Source organism: Ailuropoda melanoleuca, chromosome 18 (genome assembly GCF_002007445.2).
Source record: "Ailuropoda melanoleuca isolate Jingjing chromosome 18, ASM200744v2, whole genome shotgun sequence".
In the NCBI taxonomy this organism is placed as follows: Eukaryota; Metazoa; Chordata; class Mammalia; order Carnivora; family Ursidae; genus Ailuropoda; species Ailuropoda melanoleuca.
Window position 1 is genome coordinate 22,761,607 of NC_048235.1, and position 26,438 is coordinate 22,788,044.

The 26,438-nt window shown below is 43.5% G+C and overlaps 1 protein-coding gene across 3 annotated transcripts in view; it reads right to left on the reverse strand.

Moving 5' to 3' along the window:
• The window catches only part of TRMT9B (tRNA methyltransferase 9B (putative)), a 54,412-nt gene that overhangs the window by 21,035 nt on the left and 6,939 nt on the right, over positions 1 to 26,438 (reverse strand). For all 3 annotated transcript variants that reach the window (XM_034647694.1, XM_002919546.4, XM_034647693.1), the window contains exon 2: positions 2,824 to 3,021. The gene's annotated coding sequence lies outside the window, so the exon portion shown is untranslated. The remainder of the gene's footprint in view (positions 1 to 2,823; positions 3,022 to 26,438) is intronic.

A 26,438-nucleotide genomic window follows, 5' to 3' on the forward strand; every position in this document is an offset into this window, starting at 1 on the left:
CAAAGTTAGTTGTGAAAAAATTATTTTGGAAATCTGAGAGCCTGTGAACTATCTCATCTCTCCCCAAGCCCGAGGCCATACACTTATGACCATTATTTGCATTCCCAGATATTTTAGAAATTAAATACTATATATTTATTTATTTGAGAGAGAGGGTGCGCATGTGGAGGGGCAGGGTGAGGGAGAGGGAAGGAGAGAATCCCAAGCAGACTCCCCACTCAGCATGGAACCCCACATGGGGCTTGATCCCAGGTCCCTGAGATCATGACCTGAGCTGAAATCATGAGCCAGATGCTTAACTGACTGAGCCACCCAGTTGCCCCAGAGATTACTTTTTAAAAATTTCTGTTTATCCTCTCTTCCTTTGAGGAACTGCCCCATCTCAGACTCCAGGTGATGCTGGGGCCTGCTGGTCCCATAGGCCAAAGGGCGGACGCATGATCCAATCTAAGACGGTCATTCTCTCTGACTGGAACCCAGTCATTAATGGTACAACCCTAAAGCAAAGATCCTCGGTTTCTTCCAAGTGTTGGCTTTCCTGAGGTTTGGTTTGTAGCTCTTTCTTCTATGAGCTCCTTAGTACACCCCCAACAAATCTGTCCTTCATGCCTGAGGAAGAGTTTGTGTTGATGTTTACTGTTAACAGACTCCATTACAGACTTGGATGGGTCTTTGCAACCATAGCACGCACCTCAGGGGGTGCCTCAGTGGAAGACAAGCACTGTGGCCGCCAGAGTTCCCAACAGGACTTGCCACAAATAGACGAAAGGGCTCTTGTTGGAGCACGGTGGCACTAGAGCATGCTGGGATGGTGGCATCACGTGGGAACCAGCGCTAGGCTAAGAGATCCCCAGAGTTGTGGTACTACCCCTGCCATCTTTGCTGTCTCTCTGCCTTTCTTTTTGCACTGTCATAACCTAGTATCTGAGCTGCTGTTACAGCCTTCCAGTCTCTCTGTCCCCCTTGCCTTCCTCCCACTCCCCACATCTCATATATCCATAATGGTGGGAGTTTGCACCACCCCTGCTCCATTAATCATCACTTCCTGGAGACACTGTACATTCCTGTGGTAAAAGGTGACTGCAGGGACCACGCAGTATATGTGTTACTCCTGGCTTGATGGCTGCAGCTTGTCATTTTCCCTCCATGAACCCAAGAAAAGCAATTTAGAATCTCTGTTTCATGCCAATTCTGGATAATTTTGCAGATAATAGATAAGGGTCTCTCATCTCTGCGGGAAGAAGCTTGTACTCCTCAGTGTGGCATTCAAAGCCCGCCCCAACCTGGTTGCAGTCTGTCTTGCCAGTCTTCTGTCCTAGAGCCACATAACTCAAATCTTTAGCTTCTACCCAAAGACCTCTCCTCACCCTTCTCTGAGTGGGTTTCATACAGCTCCTCATTCAGGTCTCCGCTAAAGCCAACAGACTGTCCTCTGTCATCTGAAGTGCTCTATCACCTTCCCCGTGCAAAATCTTACCTGGCCTTCAAAGTCTAGCAAGCTTTTTCCTCCTCCATGAAGACTTCACGGAGAGCCATAGATACAAACCAGCCTTCCCACTCTGTCTGTGTTCTGCATATTTATTACCTCTATCACTCTTAGGACATTTCTCCTGATTCCATTTTGAATTCTCAACTTTGTATCTGTGCCTGAGATTAGAAGCTCCTGGAAGGCAGAAAATGAACTATGACCTTTCATTTAGATCTCCTAGACCTTCCGATAGTGCTGAACACAGAGCAGTCACTCACTATTTAACTGTAGAACCAATGCATCAATGAGCCTTTTCCTTAGATCCTTCTGCAAGACCACAGTACTTTACTCCAGACAAACTGGTCCTCAAGTCTTTGGTCAGAAATCATAAATGCCCTGCTGGGGACCAACAGGCACTCAGAAGAAACAGGGCTAGGACCGAGCTTTTTCCCAGTTGTGTTTTCTATTTCATGATTTCCTGCCCTGGCAGAAGCAGTTTCACACATGGACCCCTAGGCATGAAAAAGTCACATTTTTGTAACTAAAAGCAAATAAAAGCATTGTAAGTTATTCTCCCATAATAAATGCCGCAGGAGACACAATATTAAAAAAGAGAACATAAAACTGCTTTAAATTTTAAAGATGTACTCAAATTGCAATTCTAACAACAATACAAGTTGGTCAGGATAGTTCAAAAGACTTAAGTATAAAATGTCTAGGTTTTGGGGTTTTTTTTACCTTTTAATCCATGATCCTTCAAACTTAACATCTACATGGTACTTACAAGGACAGAGGATACTGCAAACTTTTGTAAGATAACACCATTTAACAATGCTCTTTACTACAAAAGCATTTTGCGCTCTAAAAAATACTAAGTACGTTCTTGTAATTTTAACTTACCCTGTACAACTCTTTTCAAATTCTTTTTTTATAATAATTTTTTTTATTATGTTAGTCACCATACAGTACATCCCTGGTTTTTGATGTAAAGTTCCATGATTCATTAGTTGTGTATAACACCCAGTGCACCATGGAATACGTGCCCTCCTTACTACCCATCACCAGCCTATCCCATTCCCCCACCCCCCTCCCCTCTGAAGCCCTCAGTTTGTTTCTCAGAGTCCATAGTCTCTCATGCTTCATTCCCCCTTCTGTTTACCCCCCTCTTCATTCTTCCCTTTCTTCTCCTACTGACAAATTCTTTTTACCGCCTCGTACAAAAATAAACTCCAACTTACTTTTTATGTCACATTATCATACATTTAGAATTATAGAGATTGGGACTAACGAGGTTTGCACAGTGCCCCAACACTCTCATGTTATTTGAACTGCAGTAAGAGCTAAAAGCTACTAACCTGAGTCATCTTGTGAGTACGGGAAAATTACTTCTTGCCTTTGTGAAGCATGGCAGTTTCTACCCTCAGAGAGTGATGGTTTTTGCTCATGACTTTGTCAGTGCGGAATGTAAATGAAAAGTAGTCAAGTGAAATCAAACAGCGAGGTCCTTCATGCGATGAAGCACTTTGCATGAGTCTCTGAAGGGAACACAGGCCCTATTCGGAAAAACACAAATACTAAATGTCATTTTACATAATACAAATATTGAACCACCTACAGCCCAGGTTGACCTCTTGACCCATGCATAAATTACCCAGAGAAGAAGGGATTAGAAAGAACTGGAATATGCATAGAATGCCAGAACTTTTTAAGAGCTGTTTCTGAATTAATTCCTAAGCTTTCTATAAAATACACAGTACTTTCTCGCAAAATTACATTGCATGATCTCATCTTGTTCCTAGAAAAATTAGAAGCATTGAGAGTCAACTCTGAATCCCGTGGCTTAAGGAAATATATACTATTTAAAATAATATTACCAAACTGCATTAAAACATTCCAGTACCATTTAACTGCTCAATATTTGTTCATAATATCAGCTACTTGCACATCACTTTGAGAAGTACTCCTACTTACTCTTCATTGTGCCCATTTATTTTCTTTTCTCATCATACTGTGGGTCTGTCATGAAACCCATCAGAAAACTCTTAGCTACTTTTGGGGAAAAAAAAAAAAAGACCTTGTATGCCAAAAAGCACTTTGTAATGGGGAAGTCTTGGGGTGTAAAATGAGGTCTGGAGGGAAGCCTGGTGTGGTCAGAAAAGCCAGTTCTGTAATACCTCGGGACTTGATTCCTTCTCTGTAAAGGAAGCAAATGGACCTTCACCTAGCTTACAGTTCTCAGCCATGTTCCATAGCCTTCATTCGCTTTGGACGTACACCTCAGTGCCACAAACCGCACCTCTTCTTAGCTACAGTGGTTCCAGGATGGTGGGTGGCATGCACGTGGCTTCCCCCAGGTTCTGCCTGCTCTCCGCCCCATCCCAGTCTTGGTCCCTCTCTAAGAATCACTGACCTGGGTGTGCTTTGGAAAGCTTATTTTGGCCTGGACTGTGGAATATGCCCATACATTTAAACCCCAGTCATCTCTCAATCATCTCAGTATATGATCTGCATCACTGAGAGCCCCAGGGATTGACTTTTTAGGAAGAACATTTAAGAAGGGTCTTGAAAAAGCTATTTGTCATAGGATCTCATCTTTTCCTCATGCAATTTTAGAGCCCATGGCGTGACAACTTGGCTGAGCACCTTTCCTTCAGGCATTAGTGCCTAAATGTATTAACCTTCTCTGATATGCCCCTGAAGACGAGTCCATAAGAGTAGCCAATGAAAGGAATTGTAGACAGGGCAGAAGGCATCTGTGAGCTACTTGGGTGGGAGCAGGGGTGGGGAAGCTTTTCTGTATCCCCAAAATCATACCTTCAACACCTATACATATAATTCACTTTCTTTATGTTTACTAAATTATGATCCAAATTGCCCCTGTTGAAAATGTGTGAATCATTTTATCTTCTCCAAGAAGTTGCTGGGCAAAGACAAAATAGGATAGTATCTATCTTTTAAAATGTTGAATTCCGATGAGTCCTTTTACCATATTAGCCATATATCTCTGGAATAGTAGTAGAAAAATGTATTTTCTGTACAGCAAAGGAAACAATCAACAGAACTAAAAGGCAACCTATGGAATGGGAGAAGATATTTGCAAATGACATATCTGATAAAGAGTATCCACAATATATAAAGGACTTATACAACTCAACACCCCCAAAAACAGTCCAATTAAAAATGGGCTGAAGACGTGAACAGACACTTCTCCAAAGAGGCATCCAGATGGCCAACAGACACATGGAAAGATGCTCAACATCACTCATCATCGGGGAAATGCAAATGAAAACTACACTGAGCTATCACCTCACACCTGTCAGAATGGCTAAAATCAGCAGCACAGGAAACAACACATGTTGAGGATGATGTGGAGAAAAAGGAACTTTCCTGCACTGTTGGTGGGAATGCAAACTGGTGAAGCCGCTGTGGAAAACAGTATGGCGTTTCCTCAAAAAGTTAAAAATAGAACTACCCTATGATCCAGTAATTGCACTGCTGGCTATTTACCCAAAAAACACCAAAACACTAATTCAAAGGGATATATGCATTCCAGTGTTTATAGCAGCATTATTTACAATAGCCAAGATATGGAAGCAACCCAAGTGTCCACTGATTAATGAAAGGATGAAGAAGGGGTGGTATATAGATACAAAGGAATGTTATTCAGCTATAAAAATGAATGAAATCTTACCATTTGCAGCAACATGGATCGAGCTAGACAGTATAATGCCAAGTGCAATAAGTCAGTCAGAGAAAGACAGATACCATATGATTTCACTCATTTGTGAAACTTAGGAACAAAACAAATGAGCGAAGGGGGAAAAAGAGAGACAAGCCAAAAAACAGACTCTTCACTATAGAGAACAAACTGATGGTTACCAGAGGTGAGGGGGGTGGGGGATGGGTGAAATAGGTGAAAGGGATTGAGGAGGGCACCTGTTGTGATGAGCACCGGGTGATGTATGGAATTCTTGACACTATATTGTACACCTGAAACTAATGTAACACTACATGACAACTATACTGGAATTAAAAAAAAAGAAATCGCCTTTGGCAATAGTGTAGGCTCGTATTGCCTGGCCAGGTTCACAATGAAGACAGAGCAAGAACCCGGTTAAATATTTTAGGTATGATATTAAGCATGTAAGGCCAAATACAAGAGATATTAAGGAGAAAGGATCAAATTAATAGGACTGGGGGGCTGATGAAGAGCACGTGGAAGAGGAAGTAATAATAATAATAATAATAATAATAATGCTGACATCATAAGATGTACCACCACCATCCGAAAACAAAGCAGGAGAAAGAATGAAAGGCAAACAAAACGAAACTTTGGTGATGACCATATATAAACTGATGAACTGTTTTTGGAATTCATGTGAATATATCAAAGAAGGTTACTTAAGACTTACGCATCTGCAGGAAGCAGGATATAAGAAGGACTGGATGTTGGTAACTGACTTTGAACTGCCATGATCAGTAACAGGTGGTATTTCATGGACTGGCATGGGCTGTTTGTACCCATTCCTTACGTTCTCCAATGGCAGCATTTTCCAGGTAGGGACAATGTAGCTTATGGGAGCTGCATCTTTGCTGGGTGTTGCAATTTACACAGTGCTCAATGAAGGTCTATTGTATAAATATGTGTAGAAAGGAATAGAAGAATAAAAAGAATAAAGAATAAAAAAGATGGCCCTTTAGATGGTGCAGAGGGAATAATCAGAGGGAGGGTTCAGGGCTGGACATATCATTTCTATCGTGTTTGGAAGACAACAAACGAAGATACACATGAAACTCCGGAGCACAGGCTGGACTAAAGATCATTTAAAAATCATTATCCTACGTCTTGGCAGGATCGTGGGAGTGGATTAAATCAAAAGAAATTATGCAGAGTTAAGAAAAGGAACGAGGTTAGAATACCAAGGATCCCTAATACTTAACCCTCAGACATGTTAGTATTGGAGGAAAGACTAGCCATGTGCTGCCATTAGAGCGCTACCATAACTAAATTTAGTGCAACACACACCAACCGTGCCCCTACAAGGCAACATGCGCTTTGGTAGCTCTGAGAGGAGCAGAAAATGGGTGGTCTCTCCTCTCAGGAAGCTGCAGGCTGATACAAGAGTAACACAGAACAGCCACCGAAAGACAAGAGTCGGAAGCAAGCACGTGATTTGTTGATAAAAAATATAGATAGCGAGCAATATTAGCTTTTATAATTTGGAGTGACACTCTGGGTATTATTCCCTCTATGTAATGAAGCACGTGAAACAGGAGGCTCTTCTAATGAATATTCCCTACCCTACACAGAAGCCCTTAATGATTGCCCAGAGAGATCACAGAAGAAATGGGAGGAAAAGGAACAACTGGCATTTCTAATTAAAAATCTCATGAGCAGAACAAACTCAGGGCCTCCAAACTACATAATATGTAGCACTGGGAGAATATGACTGTCTCTGTAATCCCAGCAGGGTCCAGAGGTCACCCCAGAGTCCCTGTATGTTGAAAGAAAGTGGACAACAGGAGGGAAATATATCTTAGGAGAAAGACCAAATATTCCCAAGAATACTTTGTTTTCCTTGAAAATTTCCAAAGATTACATGTCTGAATTGACTCCATGTAGGAGCAGGATACTATCTCCAAAATCTCAGCGAAGGAAATGAAGGTCCTACCATCCGGGTAAGGAGCATGAGCATATGAGGGGTAGGGTGGTTGCAGGAGGAGAATACAAAGTAGGAACTAAGAACTCACCGCACAGTGTTGATGATGTGATCTGTTAGCGAAGGCTGTTCCTCCACAGGCAATGAATGACTAGACCAGATTCGCTGAACTCTCGGGCAGTTCATTTTGATTTTGTAGCTTAGAGACTGCCGGAAAGTCCAATATGAGATTTAAGGAAAATGAAACTATAGCACCCTGCCTCCTCCAGGCATTTGCTGCTGGTGTCAATTTGACAAAACCAGCTCTGGTCTGTGTTCAGATAAAGGTAACAGGATCTCCAGAACGGCAGCTTGGAAGAAGATTGTTTTGTTACAGAACGACAATAGCAGAGGAGAAGCAGGACATGACCCATCTTTCCTCTTAGGAAAGGTTTCAGCAGGACAAGGAACCCCACACTCATCTTACTGCCAAACGATTGTTCAAGAAGGAGTTTTACATGAGGACTATGGTGTCAGTATAAAATGAGACATCATCTGGGGTGCCTGGGTGGCTCAGTCGTTAAGCGTCTGCCTTCGGCTCAGGGTGTGATCCCGGCGTTATGGGATCAAGCCCCACATCAGGCTCCTCCACTGGGAGCCTGCTGTTTCCTCTCCCACTCCCCCTGCTTGTGTTCCCTCTCTCGCTGGCTGTCTCTCTCTCTGTCAAATAAATCAATAAAATCTTTAAAAAAAAATGAGACATCATCTGATGATTTTCTAAGAATGAAATAAGGGGATAAATGTGAAGATATATTACGTATTCATAAAATGTGTTTATAATACAATTGATCCAAAAGAGGTATTCATAGGGTTGTTACTAAAAAAATCTGATTAGTTGAGTTTAAGGAACAGTCACATACATACAAAGCACTGTGAGATCTGGACGGCCAAACATCTTATCCTATAGATTCCACCTGCATCTCTCTCACGGGCCTCCCACTCCTTCCCCACTGCCTCAGCTTGGAGTTCCCACTCTTACGGATCTCACAGACCTCCCCAAAATTCTCAGAAGGACATCTGGAGGACCAGAGGGGCCAGCTGGTTCTTTACTCGAAGGCTAGGATGGACATACACACACACACACATTTTTAAAGCTTATTATTTACTGTCACCATAATTGCATAGATGAATGGATAATTTACCCCCACAAAGGTTGGGAGGCCCATAATTTCGAACTAAAGAAGTCCTTTAAAATTGAGTAATATTTAGCTTTGTGAAAAGCTGACTAAACCTCCTTTAATTTTCTTATCCATTAGATTGACCACAAACCAACACTGAAATAACTAAGTTTTGGGAACCAGATTAATACGATGGTTTCCAGACCCACCAGCCCCCCAGGCTTCACAGCTCTGTGCCCTAAAGTTCATCCTCAACAGCATGGTCATTGTCACGTCTCACTCCTCCTTCAGGTTTAAGAGCAAGTCCAGATAACCTCAGCATGTCACATAAAGCCCTCTGCGATGTGACCCCAGCCCACCCTCCAGCATTCCTGCTATGATGTTCCATTCGAAGTAGCCAGTCAGCAAACTGCTTGTTACCATGAGATAGGACTGGGCACCAGAACTTAAATCAATGGTGGCTTCTTTCACTGAGAAACTCTTGCTGTGATGAAGGATAAAGGAATCGGTGCAGTGACTTAGCTGATTTGTGGTCAGGGACAAACTCCTTAGCTTGTGTCACCCTCTACCTTTACGACTTGAGTTTCTCTGAACGCTTTAGACATTTGATGTCTTCATGCATTTTGCTCATCTGTTCCCTCTGCCTGGAACTACCTTGCTCCGCTAGACTACCTGAGAGAGACAATTATCTTGGAAGGGTCGGCTTGTGCCATATTCTCTATGAAGGCTCTCTCGTCCCCCAGCTAGATTCACTGCCTTATGCTCCCTGGGCCTCCCCTGCATTACACGGATACACGTCGGCACCAGCACCACAGGGGCCACTGGTCTTCCTGGCTGCCTCACATGGTGTTAATGAAACAAATACAGGGTATCTCACACAACATTCCTTCGGACCAAGAAATTTACCTTACAGTGAAAGAATTAATAAATGAGGTCCTATCACTGATCTTACCATGGACCCGATCACTAGAAATCTTGGGCCTTTTCTAATAGTAGAATGGCTTCGGAGAGACTCAGTTAAGGTCCACATGGGAAACAGTATCTTCTGACCTCGACATGGGGCTTGTATATACGATTCTGATCTATGTGATATGTGACACTCTTTTTTTCCTATAGGTCTTGGGTCTGGGAAACATGAGGTGGAGGGAAGTGAGAATTTAGAGCAATGCCACTAATAATAATTATATCTGATTATTTTTAAAATATTTTCTCTCTGTTGTTAGGGCTCTGGGTTTGTGGGTTGAGAGGTTCTCACGCTCGAGGCCGTGGAGCCTTGTGTGGCAGGAGGACTCTGCCTCAGTGGCAGCGGGTTCTGGTCAGACTGGCGACTGGACCTCAGGGTCTTGAGTTCTGGAGCTGCCCTGGGGTGCACTTATTTCCAGGTCCCGTTCTCCAACTTTCTATGGCTTCCACATCCTTTCAAGAAATTCCTGATCAGCGGGGCGCCTGGGTGGCGCAGCGGTTAAGCGTCTGCCTTCGGCTCAGGTCATGATCCCGGAGTCCTGGGATCAAGTACAGCATTGGGCTCCTTGCTCAGTGGGGAGCCTGCTTCTCCCTCTGCCTGCCACTCCCCCTGCTTGTGTGCTCTCTCTCTGTCTGATAAGTAAATAAATAAATAAAATCTTTAAAAATAAAAGCTCTTGTTGGATTCACAATTTTTAAAGAGACAATAAGTCACAAATTAATTTTTTTTATTTTTAGTTGCGATAAAAACACATAAAATAAAATTTATCATCTTCACCATTTGTAAGTATACAACTCAGTAGTGTTAAGTACATTCACATTGTTCTGCAACAGATCTCCAGAACTTTTTCATCCTCCAAAACTGAAACTCTATGCCCATTAAATAATAACATCCCATTTCCCCTTTCCCCAAACCCTAGCAACCACCATTCCTTCCAAGGGTTTGGTGACTTTAGATACCTCATGTAAGTGGGCACATACAGTGTTTGTCTTGTGACTGGCTTATTTCACTTAGCATAAAGACCTTAAGTTTCATCCACGGATTTCCCTCCTTTTTCAGGCTGAACAATATTTCATTGTATGTACACACCCCAGTGTTTATCTGTTCATCTGTCGATGGACATTTGGATAACTTCTACCTTCTGGCTATTGTGAACAATGCTGCTAGAACATGGGTGTGCAAAAAGCTCTTCAAGATTCTGCTTTCTTTTCTTCTGGGTAAATACCCAGAAATGGGGTTGTTGGATCATATGGTAGTTCTATTTTTAATTTTTTGAGGATCCTCCATACTGTTTTCCAGAGAGGCTGCATCATTTTACATTTCTACTGATGGCGTGCAAGGGTGTCACATCCTCCCAAGTGTTATTTTATGTTCTTTTTTAAAAAAAAATTTATTCATCCTAATGGGTGTGAGGTGATATTTCATTGTTGTTTTTGTTTACATTTCTCTAGTAATTAATGATACTGAGCATCTTTCATATGCATTGGGCCATTTTCATGTCATCTCTGGATAAATAGCTATTCAAGTCCCTTTGCCTATTTTTAAAGTCAGGTAATTTAGTTTTTTTTTTTTCCTTTCTTGTTATTGAGTTGAAGGAGCTCTTTATATATTTTGGATATGAACCTCTTATCAAATATATGATTTTAAATACTCTCTTCCATTCTGTAGGCTGCCTTTTCACTCTGTTGGTCGTGTCTTTTGATGCAGAAAAGATTGTGTCTTTTATTAAATTTGACATAGTCCCAGATAAGTTCTAAATTTTATCCTGGCGTCTACATATATTCAACAGTTACACATTCAAGGAAATACTTGATATCCATACGAAGTAAATTGTTTCGGGTGGGGTGTGGAACATTCTGATTTCCATGGGCTCATAGAACTGCATCTGCTAACCTACTTGTATTTGTTATCATATACTCCTTCCTCCTGGAAGAGAGACAAGAGACGAACTGTCCATACTTCTCTGTAAAGCAAACCCACCGGCCCTATGCCAATAGCTCAACGGCTTCCTTCCCGCAACTCTCTCCCCTCTCTTGCCAACCATCAATTTTCCCTTTGCTATTAAATCTTTCCCATTAATATAAAAATATGCTACAATATCTCTTAACTTAAAAAAACAACAAAACCCTCCCAGGCATGACCACGGATCACTGTCCAGTTTAAGCCCTAATTTCCTTGCTTCCTTTTATGGCAAAATTCTTTAAAAACACTGTGTCTACTTGTTGACTTCCCTCTTATTGCCCAGTTTTCCACCGTCATGCTGATCATAAAACATCTGTCAGCCCTTGACTATAGTGCAGGACCCAGCAAATGGAGTAGTTAGGGGAGCTACTCTCAGGGGAAAAAAAAAAAGAAAAAGCTTTGCCGCTGTTGTCCCCCCCTTTTTTATCTTTTTCTTTCTTTTTTTTAAATTTGAATTCAATTAGGCAACATATAGTACATCCTTAGTTTCAGATGTAGAATTCAATAATTCATCAGTTGTGTATAACACCCAGAGCTCATCACATCACATGCCCTCCTTCACGCCCGTCACCCGGTTACCCCATCCCTCCACCCCCTCCCCTCCAGCACCCCTCGGTTTGTTTCCTAGAGTTTAGAGACCCTCATGGTTTTTCTCTCCCTTTTATGCAAGAAAGAGGTAAAATGCTTTTGTTTTCCCAATAATGCATCAGAGGTCCATTCCCTTTCCAGCAACCCCAAGTCCTTGCTTTGAGTGCAAACTGCAACAGTCTACGTTGTGTCACCCACAGCCTTCGCAGAGCTGTCATGTGAAACAGGCATGATGTTCAGGTGACGTGATGTCCCTGGAGAACTATTCTGTGGCACTCCTACTCCTGCTGCTCTTGTTCTCCAACTCGCTTTGTTCACAAACATCCTTATTTCTGAAGCGAAGATTCCCTGTCCGGGGTAAGATCAAGGTCCATATTGCATTCCAATCTGAAACTTCTCATCTCCAGCTTAGACGTGCTGCCATGGAGAAGCCAGTGGCAGGAAAGGTGGAGCGGGGTGGTGTCGCTTTTGGAACCCCTCCCTTACTCCCACGTCCAGCTTGCTCCAAACCTTCCAGTGCTGGGGTGTTAGGAGGGGCGGCTGGCAAGGCGACACAGGGAGCCAGAAAAGTCCCTTTCTGACGGGAACTGGTGTGAGCTGATGTCAGTGATCTCTGGGCATGGAGGGAACTGAAGGCTGCTTCTCTATTTCGTGGAGCATTTGGTGGCCTCCGTGGAACACTTTCATTGCTTCTTTATAGACCTTCATCGCTGTAGACCTCTGGCCTGTTGTTTCCTAACAGGAGATTATTGTCCCGCTGGCAGCTTCTGATAGTTCTCAGCAGCTGGTCACCTGCTCTACGCCTCCCACGTTTTCACCCGCCATCTTGTCAGCCCTCTGATGAGATGGCAGCAGCCAGGCCGACACCATCTGTCTGGTCCAAGGAAAACACCTTCGCTCCATCCTCAGTAAGAGGGCTGGTACTTCCCAAACAGTACCCCCTGCTTGGCTGCCATAGGCTGCTTCTACCAACCTTCGTATTTCTCAGGTGTATGCTTGACCCCAGACTACTGTGCCGTCTAAACTGCACGGGCCACAGATCAAGCTTTCTGTGTGGTCCCCTTGAAGCCCTGCCACTTGACTTGAGGATAGGAGAAACATCTCCCTCTCTTCTCCCAAGATGTCGTGTTGTGTGGGGGGGGGGGGAGAGAGAGAGAAGGAAAGAGAAGAGGAGGGAGAACAAAGAAAGGGGGCATCCACAGTACACCAAAAAATTCTCTCTAAATAAAACCTCACCCCAGTGTCCCAGTTCTTCAACATGGGTTGGCCTAAGGGTCACAAAACCAGATTTCACAGTATTCAGCCTTAAAAAGGAAGGAAATGCGGGCATATGCTCTAACACAGATGAAACTTGAAGACATGGAATGTGAAACAGCCAGACAGAAAGACAAATTTTGTATGACCCATTTATCTGAGGTCCCCAGAGTAGTCAAGTCCATAGAGACAGACAGCAGAAGGGTGGCTGCCAGGGGCCGGGGGGTGGGGGTGGGGGAAGGGGACTTAACTGTTTAATGGGTACAGAGTTTTAACTCAGGAAGATGAAAATAATTCCAGAGATTGGTTGCACAACAATGAGAATGTACTGAATGCCACTGAACTGTAAACTCAAAAAGGGTTAAAATGGTAAATTTTATGTTATGTATATTTTAGGACAATTTTTACAAACAACGGATTTCAACCACTTCTGCAAGTTCTGCTCGAGTATTCGAGCAAGGAGTTCCACAACATGAGAGTAACTGCCCCCTTTAGGAACATCTTTGGGCCTGCTGTTAAGTCAGTGTCCCTCCACACGCTTCTCCACACTGCTTTGTGTGGTGAGGTGGGAGCTCCGCAAGCAGCATGTCTTCTTTGTCAAGGGACTCTGCAAACAGGGCACACCAAAGGGAGGCTGGCAGGTGGAGTGGGGAGAGGTGACCAGCCCCTTCTGGTTGCTTCCATTCCTCCCGAGTTACCCAGCAACAGCCCTTTACCCCGACAGCAGCATTTGATTGTAGTGGCAGTTGGCTAGGTCCCAGATTTTTTCCACTCTCTCAGAACCGCCCTTTGTGCCCCTCTATGAGATACCCACAGCAGCAAAACAGCACCCCTGCCAAGGGATCTGTGTCACAACACCTCAGGGGTCTTCTCGGAGCTCTCCGGCTATCAGCACTGGCTGGTAAGGGCCCCCTTCTCAGAAGTCTTGGTCCCGACTCCATGGGTCCCCCTTTGGCTTCCCCAGGTCTGGTCCCAGCTCCGGGGCCCTCCTCCAAGCTGCTGGGTTCTGAAGAGCCCATCTCCTTCTCTTTGTTCCCCCAACACACGGTGGCAATTGAGTTGTTTTTGCTGACCTTAATTGTCCCCGCTTTGCATTTAAAGCTCTTTAATATCTGTTTAACCAACTCCTTCTATCAAATTCCCTCTCTTAACTAGGGTGTTTTCCATTTTTCTGACCTGACACTGAGTGATACGGCTCTATCTTTGCACTCTCATGCAGAAAGGGAAAGCAAGAAAATTCCAGAGCTTTTAGTACCTCTCCCAGCTAGTTTGTAAACACCATGCAATCAGGTGTTTGGGGTTCACTGATGTGCACACAGCACTTTGAACACCGCCAGGCATATGGCAGATACCCAATCATCTTCATGGGATAAATGAATAGGAAATATTCATGTAAACATAAAACACAAAATAATTTTGGTCATGAAAATAAGCTACTAATATATAAACGTTATAAACCACATGCCAATATTCAGGGGGAAATAAGTAGTTGATCTCTATAAAACTCTCTGAATTTCTTAACAATACCTGTTTTCTGTTTTTTTTTTCCTTCCCCATTGTCTTGTTTAGTAATTTTGTAAGTGGGGGTTTCTCCAATTTTTTTCTTGTACGTTAGGGCATGTTATCCATGAGATAATCACTTAGTATGATTTGTGATTTACAATAAGAAACATGTATTTGGTCTTTGACCACCGTTCCTGGCACATAGCTCCTAAAACCCTTGAACTTTACTATAAAGAGCCCCAGGGACGTCTTTTGTTATCATATTTAGATTTTTTCCTAGCTCTTCCTGAAGTAGCTTCAGAGCATAAATGTGAGATGGGTCTCTTTTGTTATTAATAAAAAACAAGCCCCCTTCACCCACACCTGAGTTTATATTAATGAGGTGACCTTTGGAAAACCCCTCAGGATGGGCTGGTTGCCAGCGGAGTAGAGGGTTGGACCTGCAGGCCCATTCCCCAGACCTCCAGGAAGTGAGAGGGAATGAAGGTCGAGTTCAAACAATGGCCAATGATTTAATCAACCCTGCCTCCATAACAGCCCAAAGGACGAGGTTTAGAGAGCTTCCATGTGTTGGACAAGAATGCATTCTTGTGTCAGGAGAGCGGTGCACCTTGAACTCATAAGGGGACAGAAGCTTGGAGCCTTAGCGAGATCTGGGCCTTGCCCTAAGTATCCCATCTGTCTGGCAGTTCCTGAGTTATATCTTTTATAAATAAACTGGGAATCTAGTAAAGTGTTTTCCTGAGCTGCTCGAGAGCAGATGAATCTATTCCCAGAAGGGGGTTGTGGGAACACCTGATGGACGGCCAGTCAGAAGCTCAGGTGACAAGCTGGACCTGTAATTGGCATCCGAAGTGGGGGACAGGGGGCAGTCTTGTGGGACTAAACCCTTAATCTGTGGGATCTGAGGCCATCTCCAGGTAGACGGTGCTGGAATTGAGTTATGTTGTGGGGCACCCGGCTGCTGTCCCAGAATCACGTGACATGCAAGACTCCCCACACATCCGGCGAGCAGAGTGAGGTATGGCATACTGAGCGGAGAGAAGCCTCCCAGGAGGGCATCTTTCCTTTCCATTCACTAGTCACTAAAATATACAGCTTGACCCCTGAAACACAAATGCATGAAACCTCACAAATAAAACTTCAAAAGCAGAACTCAGAGCATTCTGGTGTGCTGAAAACACTGTATTGGGACCATGTCCAGGCCCAGCTCTGTCACTGGCATGTGACCTTGGGCAAGTCATTTAGCTTCTCCAGGTCTGCGTTACTTCCTCTTAGATATGATGTGCCCTTCCTCTTTTAAGACTCTGATTTTCACAGAGATGTGCTTTAACGTCCCCCAAGTGTCAAGCATGACAGCCCTTGCCAGACTTGAACTTCCTCTTCTGTCCATCCCCACACACATGACCCCGCACGGTCTGAGCCGGGACAAGGGTGCAGTGACGGACAGGAAGCAGTCTAATAAAAAGCTTTGGTGCCAATTTCTAGTTTGTGTTCCAAATGGGGTTATCATTTTTCTGTAGCAAATATCTTCTAAACTTGGCCAGATATTTTTAAGATCCAAGTCTGTGGGGTAGTGTTAATATTGACAGCTGCATTCAGTGTCTAACACGTTGGAATACATTGCAAAGCTCAAAAAAGACTAGGTCGGGGCAGCCAGCTCTCCTATTTAAATGACATGTAAAGGTTTCAGGAGGCACCAGGCAGGATGTGAAGAGTGGAGCTCACGCTCACGGGGCAGGAGCCATGAGTGCTCTTTGGGATAACGGTACAGTGCTCAGCTCAGCGGACTGCCATCGACATGCTCTCTTGATGGTCGTGGGTGAGTGAGAGTACGGTATAATAGAAAAATCAATCAAATGCTACTTTAGAAATAAAAAGTGGGGACAGATTACAAACAGGATTACATAAAAAACAGATCTGAGAACCCAAAGTTCAAGGACCGTGAAAGAACAGACTAGCCTGCTTACTAATAACAGATGTCTACAAAAGTTAACAGTAAATTTGTTTTTTGGTGTTTTCATACAATTTTATTCACAGAAGTAAAATATAGTGTGCGTGTATATATATATATATATATATATGTATATATATATATATATATATACGTATACACACACAGAAAGCATATATAGGTAAGAAAACCAAGTAGTACTGGAATTATCACCAGGAAAGAATTAAAGGTAAGGGGGTCTTAGTACCAAAGAAGGAGCCCAGGATATCAAATAACTCTCTCTTTCTATATATAGAGAGAGCCCAGATGGAAATCCAGCTATAATCCATTGGTTTTCATTAGGTAGGAGCGTGCATCCATGCTGACTATGTGGACACTGGTCAGGTGAGGCCAGCGGAGTTCCTAAAGGGCATGGCTTATATCCATCATGCCTCCACTCTTGTAGTAATTAACAGGCATTGTTAAACTGGAAAATGCACGTCTGGTGTCCCCTGTGCGCACTGGGGTCAAGCTTTCTGGGCTGCCTGTCCTCACCATCCTGAGGACTGGTCCCTCCCAGAGGGCGCAGCTGAACATCGAGGCAACATGTGGCCCTCAGTTCACACCTCTAAATGTCACTAAGACTCCTCTTAATCTGATTGCATTCCATCAAAATTCACACTTTGGAGTGGAGAACATGAAGAGATTTTGGTAGTTCATTAGAAGCTATAGTAGCTCTCTAGGACAAATAAATCAGAAATTGCTAAACGATTAATGCTTATGAAAGGAAAATTCCAAAGAGCAAGCCTGTGGCTTTCTAGATTAAAGGAACAGAAATCAGGGAAGTGCCCATTGTGGTCCCCTTCCCACCCTCATCTTCATCAAACTCGCAGCGTCCCAGGACAGTCACCTATCTCTGCAGACCTTTATAGTCTCTTCGTGTGTGTATGTCTTTGTGATTTGGGGAGCATCTCATTTAAAGTAGAAATTCATCGTTATCCCTGTCTTTTTTTAGAAGCTGTATTACAAGGTCCTTCAGCCTGTATGACGACTTGTCACAATGCTTCAAACAAATTCAAAACTCGTGCATTGCTTCATCCCAGTTACTACTTTCGTATTGACAATCACTTTTTGGAATTAAGACTGTGTTCTGAAAACTATGTAACGCTCTGCTGGCATTCTAAGTGGATTAGTGATTGTAATCCTCCTAGGAGAGTGACAGCTTCGATACTTAATTAACAAGAAAAGTGGAAAACTCGGGAGGCTTTGCCTTCCCTGGAAATTACCGATGTTTAAGGGCAGCTTTCATTAGAAAGGAATACACTTGGGTATCGTGCATTAGTGAAGAAAAGTTTAAAATAATCTACATGGGTCAAATGCTAATAGGAGAAAGTCATTTTAATGTCAATTCTACCACAGGAAAAGCCTCTGGGGTGAGCACGTCATCATTATCATTGTCTCTGTGACCTCACTGTGGTCTGATGAGCTGCAGTCTGCGTGCAAGTGGTGGGGAGAGCAGGAGTCGAGAACGTGACTTTGAAGCCCCAACGTCCTGAGGTCAAGACCGAGCTCGGCCTCTGCCCTGTCCCATTATGGATTACATTTGTTCTGAGACTTTGGGTGGATTTTTACATATGCTTGGGCCCAAGATACTAGTATTTAATTTAACTGATCAAAGACTTCAGGGCACTGCACGTTATCTTTAGATGATCATTTCAGAGAGAAAACAAATACAGGAAATGGTTTACACAGAATCCTAGAGGGAACCAGTGCTTGAACATGGAACCCACCAAACATTCCTGCTTCTCAATCCAATTTTTCAGGTACTGTAGAAAAGTTCATGTTCACACTACCTAGAATTTTCTGACTTAAACCTCCCGTACATCTGGAGTATCAGCCATTGGTGTTTGTACTGACGAGGAATGTTACGTCATCCTAAAATGCCTTCGTATCATATGAGGATTATGTTCTCATAACATAACATCAAAAGGGACACTGTAAAATGGAAACAAGGTCATGAACATATTGTGACCTCTATTTCTTGCTCCTGTGATTTGGGGAAATGAAGCTTTTAGCCCTCCACCGTGCACCTCCCCACTGTGCCCAACTTCTGAACAAACAGGCTCAGTGCATCTCCGAGGGCCTGACTCCCCTGATCGAATGTCCCAGAAGCCAGGGTCACTCTGAGCTTCTGCCCCATTTTGTTCCTACTCTGGGACGGTGGTGGATGGGATTAGCATGTGCCATCCGTCTCCTGTATGAGTCTGAGAAGTCCTATGCCAAATCAATATGTGCTGGGCTCCAATTTAGATGAATTTTAATAAAAACCTATGCCACATAATTTAAAATTAAAAATAGCTGAGGTTGATCAAGGTATTTATTTTAATGACTTTTATGGAAATCTTTCGAACATAATACACATACTTTTGATGTCTTTCTAAATAGCCTATAAATGACCTATTTTTACACTGGTAACATAGGAGCCAAGTCAGACAAAGTATTAGACAAGAGTGATACTCTCTGGGGCTTAATAGCGTGTCTGTGTCTACACCGAGTGCCATGAGGTTTCGAGTACTTCTTCACCTTTTCTGTCCTCCCCTGCTGGTGGCACTTTTCACTCTGTCTTTTACTCGGCCTAACAGAAATCGGGCAATGACATCTCTTGAAATCCTACCTAAAATAGGAAGAAAAGACTTTTGGGTCATCAGAGGGGTCAGTTTTGGATCAACCAATTTGGTGACATCTGTACTGCCCGCTCTCATGCCTTCTGGGTTCTGAGTCCGTCCCTGAGCTGGATGCTGGAAAGGGCTGGCAGCCCCTGGGACCTCCTGCCAAGTCCCTGGGTCCTGGCCTTCTGATTGGCAGCCTTGTGCTTTGTAACCCGAGCTCCCTGACACCATCTCCTTGCTTTGTTCACTTGGGTGCCAGTTCTGTTTCCTTTATACTGAGCTCGGAATAGCTTGGCTCTTGCAGTTCCTTCCATGGTCCGCAGCAACCCATACCTGCTTACTACCTACGACAACTGGTGCAGTGGTGGGCTTCGAATGCCTGCATCCCACACACAGGCTTTCCATTCTAAGTGCCACAATTATGAAAGCTGCGCGGATGTAGGAAATACGCCAGCTAAAAGAATGGTCTAATTTGCAGGCAGCGTGCATTGTATTTTGTAAGAATATGTTTGACATTTTAAGCTTTGCTGTGGCAGTAAATTGTACTTCTTCTAGCAGCGGGAGTTATTAAGTCTGTGCCCAGAATAAACCAGACTGTTTTGGAAAGTTTAATTTTTTTCGGTTTTCATACCCCATTTCATAACTGTGTTATCTCTTCAGAGATAAGCCTGTAAGGATACACAGCCTATTATTTCTAATTTCAAATTATAAATACCATTCTTTAAACTTCACAGGGCTTCATCATAATCTCCTTTAAAAAAACAAATACAAGAGTTCTGATTCTAAATTAAAAATCAAAAATAAGTAAGATCAAAGATTCAACCTGAAGCTCCTATGGCTGATGAAGGTTTTGTTGGTGATGACCGGCTAGAACTTAATGGAATCTAGGACGCCATCTTCATGGCCTGAATGTGTGTGTCTCCCCCAAAATCCGTATGTTGAAGTTCTAACTCCCAATATGGCTGTATTTGAAGCTGGGGCTTATAAGGTTAAAAGAAGTCATAAGGGTGGGGTCCTTAATAATGTCCTTAGAAGAAAAGACACCAGAGGGGCACCTGGCCTGCTCAGTAGAGCATGCACCTCTTAACCTTGAGGTCATGAGTTCAAGCCCCACATTGGGTGTGGAGCCTACTTAAAAAAACAAATCCAAGCAAGGACACGGGAGAACTCTCTCTCCGCGTGCACACAGAGGAAAGGTCATGTGAGGGCCCCGCAAGAAAGTGGCCATCTGCAAGCCAGGAAGAGAGCTCTTCCCAGAAACCTGATTGGCTGTCACCTTCATCTGGGACTTCCAGCCTCCAGAACTGTGAGAAAATAAATAATCAACTGTCTAAGCTGGTCTGTGCTCTTCTGTTCTGGTTGCCCATCCTAAGACATGGTCTGTTTTGTAACATGCACAATTACTATGCCAAGAAAGTTGATGCTATGCCATAAAACTGTAAGATATACCCCAATTCCCGTGATGTTAAAACATGAAATGTTAAGAAAAAAAGTTGAAATATGGTATTTTAGAAAAATAGTTTTTAAAGAACACAAATCACGAAGATGACAGTAACGACTGGAGTTTTTTAACACAGCTTTTTCCTCAGAAAGGCCAACAGTCTGCTTCAGTCAGCCGATCTCTGTTTTATGGCCTCCTACACTGTTAGAAAATGAGATGCAGCAGCGCTCATGCGTGAGAAAACCAGAGCCAAAAATGGGCAAAGAGTTATAAAACTCAGAAAGCCTGAGATGTTGACCGAACAGTGCTTTATCAGGCTAACTCTGCTCCTACTTTGCTAAGAAAATGCAAATTCCTTCAGTCTCCCTTCTTGCCACCCCAGGTCTCGTACACCCTTTTCCTCCCCGGGACTGTCAGATGCCTGTCAAAGGCTAGCATCTCTGTTGACCTCATCTTTCCTGGCCTTTGGCCAGTCCTTTCTCTCCATCTGCAGCCTCTCTCCCAATGACTCCCTCTTCTCTCCTGAGACAGGAACAGAAAACCACACACCAGTACAAGCCATTCTCAGCCCCTGCATCCGCCCGCTAGCTTTAGATCCCCCTTTTCCTCCTTTCTAAGAGGGGTCCACAGGCCCTGCATACTTCCTTGTCCTTCATCCCTCTCTCAACCCACTGCAGCCCGTCCGCTCTCGAACACCACTCTGTCTCAGCAGTCCCTCTGGTTTTCCTGCCGTAGGCTTCAAACACTAGTTTTTATAGCAACATCAGGGTTTTGAGGAAAACTGCAGTTAAATTGCACGGGCTGGCCACTCTGCTGGCAGCTCTGGGACGGACACGGCCCAGAATGTACCCTTCCTGAAGCCGTTGGCCAACCAGCAAGCAGGAAGCCTCGCCCAGCTAACACGCTGCCCAAGTGCAGGACCCCGATGCTGAGCAAGGCAGAGAGGCGGTGGGTGCGGGGCCCAAGGGCCGAGGGAAGAGCGGCGTGCCCAGGTGGGGCCGACGTCAGCTGTGTGGGAAGAGGTTTAAGTTCTATGTCATAGTAGGTGCAAACTAATGCCATTGGTGCCACTCATAAATACCTGAGAGCCAACTACTAAAGAAAAGAAAACTATATAAGCTTCTTGAGGACTACGGACTAGAATCCACATGTACCGCTTCTATAAGCCCAGAGCCCCAGCAAACCACACTGTGGTCCAGTTTAAATAAACGGATCAAGGAAAACCGGAGGTACTCGGTCCCAGCTTTGGCTAAAGCAGCTGTTGTACAGTGTTCCATAGCCTGTAGAAATGCTTTCGTGATGACTATTCACCTACAATAAAAATTCCCGCGTCAAAACAGAACATAGTTTTTCCTCCATTGTTTTATTGGCCAAGTATTCTTTGATGTCCTGTTTTCATGGATGAATCATAATACCCAGAGCACCGGGACTCATTCAAAACACCAAACCGTGTGGTTGAAAGTTTACAAGCGGACAGCTGAGTCAACAGGGCCTACCTAGCCTACAGCACAGAGAGCCAGCACAAGCGGTGGGATTTCTAGTAGTTTCTGCGTTTCAAAGATTCACGACCATTGTAAGGTGGTATGCTGCACATAAAACCATCAGTTTTATGCCAGAATATATCATCTCAATGGGAATTAAAAGCTTCTGGATGCACAGACTGCCAGTATGTTTCAAAAGGCTCAGATTGTCACAAGTAGGACAGATTATCAGACAAAAGATCATAAATTACTTTGGGGGAAAAAACCACAAAAAACCTAAACATATCCAGCTCAACATTCTGCTTGCAGCTTTCTACACATCCTGCATACATCTGGGTGTGCATGTGTGTCTGTATAGCTTTCCTGAGCTGTATGGCCTAGCCCACTTGAACAGAGCTCTGTAGGAGCGACAGCATTCCTTGCGAGAAAAACCAGAAAGAGCTAGGTCTGCATTTCTAGGGCTCCAGAGCTTCCCGCAGAGGAGAGCCCCCAGGGAGAGTCCCAGCAGGGTCCGCAGTGGGAAAACTTGATGGCAGGCAGTGGGCGGGGCCTGGGGAACGGCTGGGCCGCTTCAGGCCCCGCATCTTCTCTGGTTTCAGGTGTGTGGGGGGTGTGGGTGGATTCTGTGCGCCCAGATCCAAGTCTTGGACTGATAAGGAAAGGAAGTAGTTTGCTCAGAAGTCTGACTGCGTGCGTCTCCCGCACCTGCTAAGAGCTTGGGTGAACAGTCTGGACCCAAGGTACAGCGTAGCTGGTTAGATGCTCCAGCTGGGAATAGAGACAGGCACCACTCTCATTTATTCGCTTCATTGACTTGGAGCCCCGTTCCCTGCACTTGACATACGACCACCCGGACCCCTGCAGGTGACATTTTCTACATCTTCTACCCTAGCACCAGGTAAAGTAGTGTATTCATTTTTTTTAAGACACGGTTTATGCAATTTTTAACCAACATCTTGCATTGCTGTGCAACATTGGTTAAAACTGTCATTCTTAACAAATGTCAATAGTTCATATTAGGGTTCACTCTTGTACTGTTCTATGGGTTTTGTCAAATATAAGATGTCTCATGTCCATAATTACAGTATCATTCAGAATAGTTTCATTGCCCTGAAAGTCCTCTGTCCCCCATTATTGATCTTCTACCCCCGCCCCAAATACCTGGCAATCTCTGGCCTTTTTACTGTCTCAATCCAGACTCGTATACTGCACTCTCCAGAATGTCCTATATTTGGAAATATACGGTATTTAGCCTTTTCAGACTGGTTTCTTTTACTGAGCAATATTTATTTAAGATTCCTTCATGTCTTTTCATGGCTTAATAGATATTTTCATCATCGAAGATGATTCTATTGTACGGATATACCACAGATTATCTGTTCACCTACTGAAAGACATGTCGGTTATTTGCAATTTGGGGGGTGTTTACATTATAAATATCCGTGTGCAGGTTTTCATGTGGACTTGCCTGTTAGCATTTCAGTCCCCACTGATACAGGTGCAGTCTGGTGAAAACAGAATTGTGGGCACTGTTCATTCTGGAAAGCTGTAAGGTACGCACTTCGGGTCTGTTTTTCTCAAAGCTCCTTAGTACCTGTTGGGCTCTCGGCTACCGTTTCTGATTGGCAGATTAACCTCTGCAGGTGTATTTGCTGAAGCTTGGCTCTTACTGATGATCAAAAGTTTATCAAGTTCCCTCAAGGCTGCAGTTACAGATGAATTAGTTTCTTTATTGACTCCAGAGAGGGCTGACATCTGCCACAGAGACTTAGGGAGGGAAATGTGGCAATTCCTTGTTTGTTCCAGACCTGTCAACATTCCTTTCCGGGTCTATAAATCCCTGGTGGAAATGAAAGTGCTTAAAATTTCAGATGAAGAGTTATACTTTGATGCTCCCATTTCCATGAAGGGATTATCTAAGTTGAGATCAGATGTACCAATGCTCTTGAGATTGACTTTCTCCTATCTACTTCTACAGCCAAGAGAAAGACATTTTTCTCAGTATTTGGAAGGTCCACATTCCCCTGTAGCCTGTCTTTTATCTCAGCTTCCAAATCAACAGATGGCAGTTGGTTCTGTTGCCTGTTTCCAGGAAGTTCATGGTCGCCTGTGTTACAAAGATGTTCTAGGTCACCTGGAGCCTCCTGCTGGTCAGTCCATGCTGGTGATTTCCTGGTTCTTTATGCTGCTGAAGGTCATTCACTTGACTCAGATTCTGATGTTCTAAATGCCAGCCCTTTTCACTTAGAAACATCCGTGATCAATGCATCATGGTAGCGGAGATGAAAAACTAGCTTCTTTTCTTATGTGCAGATGGAATTTGAACCCCAGGGTGTTTTTTTCAGCAGGCTGTCGCTTTAAATTATCTGCAACGACTGATTTTTCTGATGAATTCCGTAGAGGCATAGCCAGACTTTCAGTCTGACAGAGTACTATACTGAAGAAGTATGACCAGAAAGATCCTGGAAAGGAAAAGAATGTTCTTTTCCCTCTATCTTTAATTTCTTCATTTAAAAACCAATATTGTGGGTATATGCCCGAAAGGATGGCAAGAAAGGGCTCGCAGAGATGTTTGCACACCCACGTTCAAGGCGGTGTTATTCACAATAGCCAAAGGTGCAGGCAACTCAAGGTCCATCTACGAATGAGTAGATGAACAAAATGCGGAAATACACACGGTAGAAAAATAGTCATCATTAAAAAGAAAGGAAACTCTGATACAAGCTACAGCATAGATCAAACCTGAGGACATTATGCTAAGTGAAATAAGCCAGTCACAAAAGGACAGATAGTTTATTACTCCACTAATGCAACGTACCTAGAGTAGTCAAACTCAGAGACAGGAAGTAGAAGGGTGGTTGCCAGGAGCGAAGGGGAGAGCTGAACGGGGACTTACTGTTTAATAGGTACAGTTTCAGCAAGGCAAGATGATAAAACTTCTGGAGGTGAATGATGATGGCTGCACAACAGTACGAATATACTTAATGCTACTGAGCTGTGGACTTCAAACGGTTTAAATCTAAGTTTTATGTATATACTTACTGCACTTTTCAAGAAATCAATATTGCAGCTAATGCAATAAGATTACACAACCAGCACCTTAATCTTGGGTGACCATAAATCCTGGTTTGCTGGCCTCAGTCCCCATTTCTGCCTCTTTTCCTGGGGCAATCATTAATAGTGCCCCTTTCACTTTTAAAAGTATCCCAGATTGAACAACACATCATTCTGGTCGCCCTCGATCTGTTTCATAATTGCATAAATCATTGCATTGACATTTTCTATTTGCAGATGTCTTAACATTCAGAATGTGCCTCCATTTTCTCAAGTTACTCTAATTATAAATTCGATGTCCTATAGAATGTTATGGGTTCTAGTTTTTTGTTTTTTGTTTTAAACTTAAAACGACACCCATTTATTAGCTCACAGTTCTGTAGGTCCAAAGTTTGGAACAACATGGCTGAGTTTCCTGCTTAGGATATGACAAAGCTAAAATCAAGATAGTGGCCAGGCCGAGCTGTCATCCAGAGGCTCTGGGAGAAAATCTACTTCCAAGCCCATTTTGGGAATTGAATTCCATTTCTTGTGGTCATAGGATGTAAGTACTGGATAGGACTGAGTCCCCCTTTCCTTGCTGCCACCTTAACATTTTTTAAAGATAAAAGACTACCTTCTGGAGAGCCTAGGTGGCTCAACTGGTTAAGCGGATGCCTTCAGCTCAGGTCAAGATCCCAGGGTCCTGGGATCGAGCCCTGCATCCACATCCAGACTCCCTGCTCAGTGGGGAGTCTGCTTCTCCCTCTCCCCTGCTCATGCTTTCTTGTGCATTCTCCCTCTTAAATAAACAAAATCTTTTTAAAAAATTAAGATAACAGACTAGTTTCTGAATGTTAACTAAAGATTCAAAAGCAGTCCTCTTTTCTTACAAACTCATTATTTCTTTAAATGCTAAAACCCTCTGACTTGTGACAAGCTCACTTCAGTTTCTGTAGGTTAAAGGGAGCAGATAAAAAGCCCAGTCCAAGACAGTTGACATTTTTTTTTTACCAGTCTTGGCTGCCTTTTTGTTGTTTTGCTGTTGTTAAAAATATCAGTAGATATTCCTTGAAGTCAGAAATGTATCTGACTTACCCACCATAAGCCTTTATTACTGTCTCCCCCAGAGTATCAGTCTCTCAGAGGCAGAGCCATTTAGCACCCAGCACCAGTCCTGGTACAAAAGAGGTTCTTACCATCCACATCTTGAGTAGGTAACTAAAACAGTCATTCAATGATGTTCAAATACTAGTCTTGCTGGATTGTCCTCAAATTTTGCGTTAAGAAATAAGCCAAAAAGCCATGCTTTCTCTCCCCACCTC